Here is an 11927-nt window from a genome sequence, read left to right on the forward strand (position 1 = left end):
ATCCTCTCACCCCTGCCCCCCAGCCTGTACCCCAGTTCTTGTATGCATAAATGAGCAAATCTTTTTTAAAAAGAACCTATCCAATATCTTAGCTGATGCCTGAAATAAATACTCTTTTGCTTGAGTACAGGACTTCACACTTGCCATTCCACCTCTACCATTAGGAAAATGTAGGGCACATCTGTTGAATTGGCGCTGTGCCTAAACGACCAGTAGTTTTGGACTGTGTCGGTCCAGGAAGAGAAAATAATTTCAAAACATTGAAGGGAAACATTTCTAGTAACAACATATTCCCCAGGGTTTATCTGACTTCTTGTTGTTATTTTCTAGAAATCACCAGAGAATTGAGGGTCCCTATCTTGTACAGTTTCTTTTTCCCCAGTTAGAATTATTAGTAGTGTGTATTAGACATCCAGTTCTCTTCCAAGAGGTTGTTGTCTTAAGTAGAACGAAGCTGTTTAAGATAGTAATAAATTTGGGATTCAGATAACTCTCTACAAATATTTCTAAATGAATTTCTTCCACAAAAATCTGGAAACTATTCACTGAGACTTAGAGGGTTTATTTTATTTATTTATTTATTTTGTACAGCCGGGAAACGAACCGGCGCTGTTAGAGGCTGTGGGCAGCCTCGCAGCCCAGCGCTCAACCGCTGCGCTGCCAGGGGAGGCCTTGGAGCTAGAGAGTTTAAAAATGACTACCTCCTAGTTTCATAGGTATCCATCCTGTACCTTACCTTAGAAGCTTCTCTAAAAACAGGGTCACAACTCTTTTGTGGTGGCAATGGTAGTTATAGCAGTCATAGGCCCCATTGAGACTTTAGTGAAACTTTTGTATCCGTTCTCCCAAAATGCACATATACGAATAAAATTTTTTTTTAAATAAACCAGCATTTTATTTGTTTAAAGATTTATTTATTTATTTATGCAAGCACTGGGTACAATCAGAAGCCCGGGAGGGTGAGAGAATTCACCAGAGCCAGAGTGGGGAACAGCAGGCAGACAGACGAAGTACACTGCTGAGGGGAGCAGCGGGTGGCAGGAGAGGTTTGCACACCATGTGGGACCCTCTCTGGGTGGCCGGGGATCGAACTGGCGCTGCAGAGGCTGTGGGCAGCTTCGCAGCCCAGCACTCAACCGCTGCGACACCAGGGGAGGCCCCAAATAAAATTTTTGATACATAATTTTTCGGGGGTTCATGGGCACCTGTGACTGTAGGCCAGTGTCTTTTATTTCATTAGCATCTTAATTATGAATGTTACGGAATGACAGTTGAATTCTTTACCAACAGAGACTGCTCTAAAACATGGAAATAAACACATGAGAGTATAATGGTGGTTTAAGTAAATCTTTGCTGAACTGCTTTCATCTCTGCATTTTGTTTTCTCCTCACTTTTTTTCAGTGGAATGATTTCTGGAGACTCATCAGTTAATACAACCTATCAAAGTTATTAGAAGGGGCAACTGGCTATAAGAAAAGTAGTTGTTTTCCAAAATTGGATAGTAGCAAATTGGTAATCATCTCTCTGTTCCTCACCCTGATTGACTCCCTGCCTCTCTGGCTTTACCTGCATACACCTTTCTGAAGGCAATTTATGAATTCAGGCCTGACCATGTTTCTTGACAGAACTGATGTTTTAGCACTCTCTTCAAGATCTGCCTACTACTTCAGTTTTGTGTCTCATTGGGCCTTTTTACCTTTACTTATACTCTAGCTGTTTGGAACTGTTATTCCCAAACATGGTTCCTACTAATGACTGACTGCTTCAAAACACCTACCCTTCCTCAGACAAAGTTCAAGGTAATGCTATGAAGCCTTACCTGGTCACTTCCCCTCTTTTGGTAAACAATAGGCACTCATTTTGGTAAGCAATAGGCACTCTTTGGCATATACTTAGGATTGGAATTGCAGGGTCGTGGGATGAGCATATTGTTATATCTAGTAAATATTGTCAGTTTTTCATGTTGATTGTTTGACTTTAAAACCATCAGTATATGGGTATTCCATTTGTTTTACGTCACCAATATTTCATTGTCATTCTTTTTAGTTTTAGCCATTCTGGTGGCTAATCATTGTGGTATTGCTGTGCATTTCCTTGATTACTGTTGAGGTTAAGTATCTTTTTTTATGTTTGTTGGACATTTGGACATTTTCTTTTATGAAGTACCTGCTCTTAATGTATACTCTGAATGTGATTCTCAGATATATGTATTGCAAGAATCATCATCCATGTGTGACTTGCCTTTTACTCTCTTGGTATCTTATGATGAACAGAATTCTTATTTTTGATAAAGTCCAATTTGTCACTTTTTTTACTTAAAAAAAAAAAGAATGATGATCTAGTTTGCAGAAGTATGTAGTTGGGAATTGGGAGAGAAATATGAACAGTCATGAAGGTAAAACTTCACCAAAGCAACATAAATAAGATCTACAGATCTGTTTATAACATTATGCCTCAGTCAACAATATTGCTTTGTATACTTAGGTATTTTTTAAGAGGATAGATCTCTCACCACAATAAAATAGAATAACATTTTTAAAAAGTAGGTGTACAGTAGGTGGTGGTATATTGAGTGGAAACAAAGAGGAATTTTTTAAAATTTATTTTATTTTTAAAAAAGATTTATTTATGCATACAAGAACTGGGGTACAGGCCAGAGGCGTGGGGGGGCATTGAGAGGATTCACCAGAGACAGAGTGGGGAACAGAACAGGTAGACTGACTGAAATGCACCACTGAGGGGAGCAGCAGGAGAGACAGGAGAGGTCTGCTGCACCATGTGGGTTGCTCCCTGGCTGTTTGGGGATCAAACTCGTCATGGTGCTGCAGAGCCTGTGGATAGCTTTATAGTGCTGTGCTTAACCCCTTGTGCCATCAGGGAGGCATCTTATTTTATTATTTAAAAAAATTTTTTTTAAAAGATTTATTTTATTTATTCATGCATACAAGAGTTGGAGTGTAGGTTAAAGGTGCATGGGAGTGACAGGATTCACCAGAGACAGAGTAGGGAGCAGAACAGGCGGATCTACTGAAACACACTGCTGAGGGGAGCAGTGGGTGACACAGGTGAGGTCTGCTGTGCCATGTGGGTTAGCTCCTTGACCGGGGGTTGAACTTGTGCTGCTGTGGCTGCCAGTAGTTTCATAGTGCTGAGACTTAACCCCTTGCACCACCAGGGAGGCCCTATTTTTAAAAATTTTATATATATGTTACATCATTCTTCCTTTTTGTACAATATATGTTTACTTCTCTCAGGTGTAGTACATGTATAATCCCTACTATCAGTTCACCCGTATACTATCACCCTGGTCCCTTTTGCTCTTCTCTTCCTGTTTTGATCCTTTTCTCTTGCAATCTCCTGCAGAGTGTCTCTGATTTATAGTTGCCCGTTAATTTTATTTTTTAATTTATTAAAAAAGTTTTTCCTGATCCCTTACTTGGTTCCCCTACATAGGAGAGGAATGTCTTAAGATAACTTGTCAGTATAAGAGTAATGGGGTTAGAAAGTAAATCCTGAAGCTAATTGGTTAACTTCTCAGTTTCATGTAGACATGATCAAAACAAGACTTTGAGTGGTATATGCATATGATGGCTATGTAAATTTTAGTGTTCCCCCCCCATGATTCAGGATTTTTATGAAGTATAGCTGAGGTTGCTCAAATCTTTAAAAAATCTTTTCATTGATTTTTTAAAAATTATAAAACTAATACAAAGAGTGTGTTTGTGTGTGTGTGTGTGTATATATATATTTTACTTACAAATTTTTCTCTCTAAAGTAACGAGTACTGTCAATTAATATGTAGTCATCCATACTTATTTCTGAATGCATACCAATATATATGGGTTTTTCCTCCTCTTTACAACTAAGAGATCTTGCTTGCTTTTTACTTAAAATTAGCAGATAGAGCTCTTAATTATGTGTATGTATGATATTGCATTCTTTTTGTGGCCCCCTCAAGACATGCTGTTTTATTTTTCTGTGATGGAGTCTCAAAAGTGAAATTACTATTGGAGTGAAATAATAACATTTTGGGGACCTCTGTAGTGGTCTGTGGATTAAGTCTCAGAGCTGCCACCAAGAGAGCCCTCCCTGAGTTGGGCCAGGGAGCTGACCCACATGGCTCAGCAGCCCTCTCCTATCTTGCTCGCTGCTCCCCTTAGCAGTGTATTTCAGTGGATCTGTCTCTTCTGCTCTCCACTCTGTCTCTGGTGAATCCTCACACACACACATCCCTGCGCCTCTGGCCTGTACCCCAGTTCTTGTATGCATAAGTAAATAATAAATCTTTTAAAAATGGGGTGTAGGCCAGATTGGGGGGGGTGAGTGGATTCACCAGAGACAGGGTGAGGAGCAGAACAGGTAGATAACACTGAAATACTCTAATGAGGGGGAGCAGCAGATAAGACAGGAAAGAGCTGCTGGGTCATGTGGGTCAGTTCCCCAGCGGGGGATTAAACTCATGCCACAGCGGCTGGCGATAGCTTGATAGCACTGAGACTTCAACCCTGATGCTACCAGGGAGGCTCTACACCCCATTTTTTAATTAAAAATTTTACAGTAAAGGAATAATTCTTTTAAAAAATATGTAAACTTTTGGGCCTCCCTGGTGGCACAGTGGTTGAGCACTGGGTTGTGAAGCTGCCTGCAGCCTCTGCAGCGCCAGTTCGATCCCCGGCTGCCAGGTGAGGGTCCCACATGGCGCAACAAACCTCTCCTGCTTTGCCCGCTGCTCCCTTCAGCAGTATATTTCGTCCATCTGCCTGTTCTGTTCCCCGCTCTGGCTCTGGTGAATTCTCTCACCCTCCTGCCCTTCTGACTGTGCCCAGTGCTTGTATGGATGAATAAATAAATCTTTAAAAAAAAAAAAAAAGTAAACTTTTAAGTTGTAATAGATAACTGTTAAAATTTCCAAAATGATGGTGACCACTAGAGCTCATTTTCCCACACTTTGGTAGTATTAGTTACTAGTCTTAAATTTCAGACAAGCTGGGCCTCCCTGGTGACACAGGTGGTTGAGCGCCATGCTGTGGAGCAGCCTTTGCAGCACTGGTTCAATCCTGACCTGCGGGCGAGGGTCCCACATGGCGCTGCAGACCTCTCCTGTTGCGCCCACTGCTCCCCTCAGCATTGTATTTCGTTGGTCTGCCTGTTCTGTTCCCCACTTTGTCTCTAGTGAGTCCTCATACCCTCCCGTGCATCTGGCCTGTACCCCGGTTCTTGTATAAATAAATAAATCTTTAAAAAAATTTTTTTTTTCAACCAAACTGATGAGTGAAAAAGACCTTATTTCCACTCATACCTCCCTCACTACAAGTGAAGTGGTACCTTTTTTTGCTTCTAATTGATTATTTCTGTCTCTTCTGGAACTGTGCACATCTCCTGTATATCCTTTTCTTACTACTGGTTTATGGAATAACTTTGTATATTAGCGATATTAATCCTTTTTCATTTACTTACTTCCCCCCCCATCTGTCTTTTGATTTTGTTTGCAAAGTCTTACCTTTCAGAAATACAATGCTTTTATATAATAAAATCTGTTAATATTTTCCTTTATGGATTCTAGTTTCCTGAAATTTGGTTTAAAATTTCCCAGGCTATGGAAATAATCACAAATATTCCCTCAAGTACTTTTTATGTTTGTGTATCATTCTTAAATCCATGAGGGAATTACTTTTGTATATAATGTGAAGAATAGTCATTTGTTTTCTCCAAATGGATAGTCAGATCACATGCATCAACATATTTCAAATAAATTAGCTTTTGCTATATGGAAATATGTTAATTGAAAAGCTTTCACAGGATTGCCACTAGTCCATATTGTTTTTATGAAAGTAGAAAGGAGCCCCTTTCATAAGATATATTATTTTGATATGTTAGAAATAGTGTAAACGACTTTGGGACATTAATGTGTACCATATAATTTACCAATTTAAAGTGCAATTCACTGGTTTTAGTATGTTCAAAAAATTATGTCAATTATTTTATTTTAGATCAGTTATCAAATTTTAGAACACTTCATGTAGGTATTCATTAACCATTTCCTCTTCCTCCCAGCTCTAGATAACTGCTGATTTACTTTCTCTCTAGACTTGCCCTGTTTTGGACATTTCACATAAATGGAATCATATATTGTGTTTTGGAATTTACTTCTTTCGTTTAGTGTTTTTTCCAAGGTTCAGCTATTAGAAACTTTGAACAAGAAAGTAAAATAGCAAACATAAATTACAATTAATAAGTCACTTGTAGCATATATCTGTACTTCGTTCCATTTTATTGATGAATAACGTCCTATAGCATAATGTTGCTGTGAACTTCTATGTATAAGTTTTTGTGTGAAGACGTCTTCATTTCTCTTTAGCGATACCTAATACTGAAATTGATGGGTATGGTAACTCTGTTTAAACTTTTGAGGAACTGCTAGACTGTTTTCCAAATCAATTGATGCATTTTACATTCCTATTCCAATTTTTTTAAAGATTTATTTATTTATACAAGAACTGGGGTACAGGCCAGGGGCGTGGGAGGGTGAGAGAATTCACCAGAGACAGAGTGGAGAACAGAACTGGCAGATGGGCCGAAGACAGTGCTGAGGGGAGCAGCGGGTGAGAAAGGACAGGTCCGCGCCATGTGGGTAGCTCCCTGGCTGGCTGGGAATCAAACCTGTGCTGCAGAAGCTGCAGACAGCTTCACAGCCCTGTGCTCAACCTACTGGACCAACGGCGAGGCCCTATTTTCAATTTCTTCATAGAAAATTATGAAAAGACAGGGCCTCCGCAGTGGCGCAGTGGTTGAGCGCTGGGTTGCGAAGCTGCCCGCAGCCTCTGCAGCGCCGGTTCGATCCCCGGCTGCTCCCCGGCCACGGGAGGAGGGTCCCACATGGCGCGCAGACCTCTCCTGCCGCCTGCTGCTCCCCTCAGTAGTGTACTTCGGTCCTTCTGCCTGCTCTGCTCCCTGCTCTGGCTCTGGTGAATTCTCTCACCCTCCCGCGCTTCTGACTGTACCCAGTGCTTGTATGTATAAACAAACAAACAAACAAATAAATAAATCTTCAAAAAAAAAAATTACACTTAAAAAAAAAAAAGAAAATTATGAAAAGACAAATGGAAAATTATATTTACAGCCCTCTTGGCAGTGGTTCTTTTGTTAATTGTTTTTACCAAATGCTTTGGTCCTGAATTGACAACCCCTAACTTAAGTCAGAATGTAATGATTCATTAGGAGAAATCTTTTTTTGTTGTAAGGTTTACTTCCCTCATCTTGCAATATATAAAAATAAAAAAAACTAGATTTGTTGATGATTAGTACTCTGAAAATTAGGAATTGTGTTTGCCACTGTGTTTTATTTATTTATTTATTTTATTTTTTAAAAAAATTTTTATTTTTTTAATTTTTTTAAATTTTTTTAAAATTTTTTTTAATGTTTTCTTTTTTTTTTTTTTAATAGAGGCATGCTTTATTTATTTGTTTGCTGGTTTGTTTGTTTGTTTTTGTTTATACATGCACTGGGTACAGTCAGAAGCGCGGGAGGGTGAGAGAATTCACCAGAGCCAGAGCGGAGAGCAGAGCAGGCAGAAGGACCGAAGGACACTGCTGAGGGGAGCAGTGGGCGGCAGGAGAGGTCTGCGCGCCACGTGGGACCCTCCTCCGGTGGCCCGGGAGCAGCCGGGGATCGAACCGGCGCCGCAGAGGCCGCGGGCAGCTTCGCAACCCAGCGCTCAACCGCTGCGCCACCGGGGAGGCCCTTGCCACTGTGTTTTAAATAAAGGATTGTTCTGTGGTTGAGTAAAAACCTTATGCTTTGTCAACTTTGTAAGTATAATTTATATTGTATAAATAATTTGGGTATAGAAGAACATAGTTTTATTAGTATCTTTATGAAGATATTCTAGCTTTTTAAAATTTTGTTGACATGTTCTGTCACTGATTCAGTGGTTTAATATAAAATATCTTAAACCAGAACCCTTTTATTTTTAGAGAGCAAATTACATGGTGGCACATATAGGGCTTATTTTTTAAGCTGTGTAAAAATAAACAGTATCAGAATGTTTCACAATATTTCAAGATCAATTTTTAATATTTTAATTTTTGTTTCGTTTTAATTTAATTTTCTGTGTTTGTCTATATGCATGATCAAAAATGTAGTAATATGTTTATTCAGGCAGCAGATACTTACTGAATATCTTTTATGTTGTAGGTACCTTATTTTTTTTTTAAAAGATTTTATTTAATTTTATTTATGCATATAAGAACTGGGGTGTAGGCCAGAGGTACGGGAGGTAAGAGGATTCAGCAGAGACAGAGTGGGGCGCAGAACAGGCAGATTGACTGAAATACACTGCTGAGCGGAGCAGCAGGCGAGACAGTAGAGGTCTGCTGCGCCGTGTGGATTAGTTCCCTGGATGGGGATCGAACTCATGCCGCAGTGGCTGGTGATAGCTTGATAGTGCTGAGACTAACCCCTGTGCCACCAGGAAGGCCCATTGTAGGCACTTTAGCAGTGTATAAGGCAGACAAGATTCTTATTCTCAAGGAACGAATGATCTAATGAAATATAGGGATATTAAGCTTATAGATTTGTAGTTAAGAGACTTATGCTCTGTGAACACTTTGCAGGGAAATCTTCCCTGGTCTAGGGGGTTATAAAATGTCTCTCTGATGAAGTGACCTTTAAGCTGAGATAGGAAACAATAAGTTTAAGTCCTTCAGGAAGGGGGTGGAAGAGAGTCCTAGCAAAGAAAATTAACTATCTTCTCCTAGAGGAGGGAAGACAGAAAGGCTGAGGATCTGAAAAATAATTCAAACACATGTCCCACACATGTTTTTGCTGCTTTTGGTTGTTAATTGTCCATTTTCTGCCTATGACATAGGGTGAAATGGTTAAGCGTAGAGATAGGTAGGGGCAGATAATAGCAAGAACAAAAAGTAAACAGTAATGTGTGTGAGGTACTATTCTAATTGCTTTTCATTGAACTTTTTTTCAAAGATTTATTTATGCATATAAGTGCTGGGTGCAGGCCAGTGATGCGGGGTGTGTGTGAGAGGATTCACCAGAGACAGACTGGAGAACAGTACAGGTAGATCTACTGAAATATACTGCTGAGGGGGGCAGTGGGTAGGAGAGGTCTGTTATGCCATGTGGGTCACCTCCCTGGCTGGGGATCGAACTCATGCTGCACTGGCCGCAGTGGCTGCAGATAGCTTCATAGTGCTGAGTCTTAACCCTTAGCGCCACCAGGGAGGCCCTCTTTGAACTCCTAACAGAAGTTTCTAGTCTCAGACGAGGGAACTGAGGCATGAACTATCTTGCCCAAAATTCATATAGCAGAACTGGGATCTGAGCCTATTTATTCTGGATTCAGAGTCTGTCCTTAGCCACTGTACCCATGCTGTATATCTGAGTTACAAATTGTGATTAGAATTGGGGCTTACGTATCTGAAGGTCATTAAGAAAAGATCCATTGGTAGCGCAGGGGTTAAAAACACAGTGCTATCAAGCTATTGCCAGCCACTGAAGCATGAATTCTATCCTGGTTAGGGAGCAACCCACATGGTGCAGCAGACCTCTCCTGTCTTACCAGCTGCTCCCGTCAGCATTGTGTTTCAGTAGATTGGCCTGTTCCGCTCCCCATTCTCTCTGGTGAATCCTCTCACCCCCTGCGCCTCTGGCCTGTACCCCAGTTCTTATATGCATAAATAAATAAATCTTAAAAAAAAAAAAGGAAAAGAAATGATCAGGCAGAAGGAGCGAAGTACACTGCTGAGGGGAGCAGCGGGCGGCAGGAGAGGTCTGCGCGCCATGCGGGACCCTCCTCCGGTGGCCAGGGAGCAGCCGGGGATCGAACCGTCTCTGCAGAGGCTGCGGGCAGCTTCGCAACCCAGCGCTCAACCGCTGCACCACCAGGGAGGCCCTTTTTTTTTTTTTTTTTTTAAAAGATCTATTTATGCATACAAGAACTGGGGTATAGGCCAGAGGTGTGGGGGGAGTGTGAGAGGATTCACCAGAGACAGTGGGGAGCTGAACAGGCCAATTGATTGAAATATACTACTGAGCAGAGCAGCGGGGGCAAGTCAGGAGAGGTCTGCTGTGCCATGTGGGTCGCCCCCCTCCCCGGCCAGGGATTGAACTCGTGCTGCAGTGACTGCGGAGAGCTTCATAAGGTTGCATTTTAACCGCTTGCACCACCAGAGAGGCCCTACCAAAGGTTTTCAGCAAGGAAATAACATAGAATTTTTTTTTAAAGATTTATTTATTCATGCATACAGGAACTGGGGTACAGGCCAGATGTGTGGGAGGATGATAGGATTCACCAGAGATCGAGCGGGGAAGAGAACAGGCAGATTGACTGAAATACACTGCTGAGGGGAGCGCGGGTGAGACAGGAGAGGTCTACCACGCCTAGAATTGTTTTTAAAATCATTTTTCTGGCTATATCGTGGGGAAAGGACTGTGATAGAGGCAAGATGGAGATACAAAGAAGTCAGAAGACATTCTGACAAAGAAGTCAGAATACATCTGTATTCTGGGCTAGGTTTTTGTTTGTTTGTTTATAAGTGAGCAGCAGTGGAATTGCAAAGAATTGAATATAATGTAAATTTTTTGATAATCATAAGTTAGATTGAAGGTAGGGAACCAAGGGACTAAGAAGAGTCAAGAATGACTGCCAGAGTTCTGATTTGAGCAATAGTGGCACTATGATTACTTAGTTAATATGCTATATCATGAGAAATAAATGGTCATCTATAAGAATCTTGAAGTACATGAAACCCAGACACATTAAAATGCATAATGTGCCATAAATTTTCTTTTTAAATCTTACATAGTTAATTTATATCTGGTTTTTAATGTTGAGAAATAGGACAGTGAACACAATCTCTGTTTAGTAAAGACCATAAAGGAAAACAAATTTATCAGATGATACAAGCTATTTACTTAAACTAAAAAAATCTGCTAGCTTTGTTCAGTCTGCATGTGATCATTTAAATGTCTGCTTATCCAAAAGAGAAAAAAAAGTCATTTTTGCATTATTGTATACTACCTGCCTCCAGTATATCTTGTACACACATTCTAGCTATCTCCTTGGCCTTTCCACTTACATGTTTCACAGGCATTTGAAATTTAATGTATTTATTACTGAACTCTTGATCTTCCCTTTCTATCTCATTCTGGCAAACAACTTCTAGAATGTCAACCTTTTGAAGATATGGTCTTTTGTGGGTTTTTTGCACTTCTCCATTCCTAGTTCCTGTTACATAATGGGCAATTAGTAAATATTTGTTGAAGGAGTCTCTAAATGCTACCACTTTGCTATTTATAGGTTTCTCATGTCTTTTCTTTCCCTCTCTTCCTGTGTTTTCTTTCCCTCTCTTCCTGTATTTTATTGACACTTTACCTCTGAAATATCGCAGTCATCCATTTTTATTTCCAGTGGTACATCCCTAATTTGTTATGTCAGTCTTATGATTGATATTACAGAATCAACCTATGTTTCTTTCTAATCATTTCCCCACAACAACCTTAGAGGCTTTCTTAAAATGTAAATTGTGTTGTTACTCCCTTACTCAGAGCTTAGTTTTGGATTCCAAATCCCTAATCCAGCTCAACAAAACCCTTTGCAAGCTATTTCATTTATTTGTCTTTCCACTTCTGTTTTGTGCTTTTCCCTCTTTGGTTCATCTACTGTTAACCTTTACAACTTAAGGACTTTCTATATACAGTGTTCCCTTTTAGGGCCATTATTTTTACCTCTACATTTTGCCCATTTCCTGTAAAAACTGGGTTTCAGCTTCTAGTTAAATGTCTTTCTAAGATACATTCCCTGTCACTCCAAGTTCATTTGATAAACTTCCTCATATATAGTAGCACCTTCACTTTATTATAGTTACATATTTATATGATTAGTCATTTATCTGCCTCCCTCTCTAAAAT

The sequence above is a fragment of the Talpa europaea genome (genome assembly GCF_964194135.1).
Source record: "Talpa europaea genome assembly, chromosome: 9".
NCBI classification, from domain to species: domain Eukaryota; kingdom Metazoa; phylum Chordata; class Mammalia; order Eulipotyphla; family Talpidae; genus Talpa; species Talpa europaea.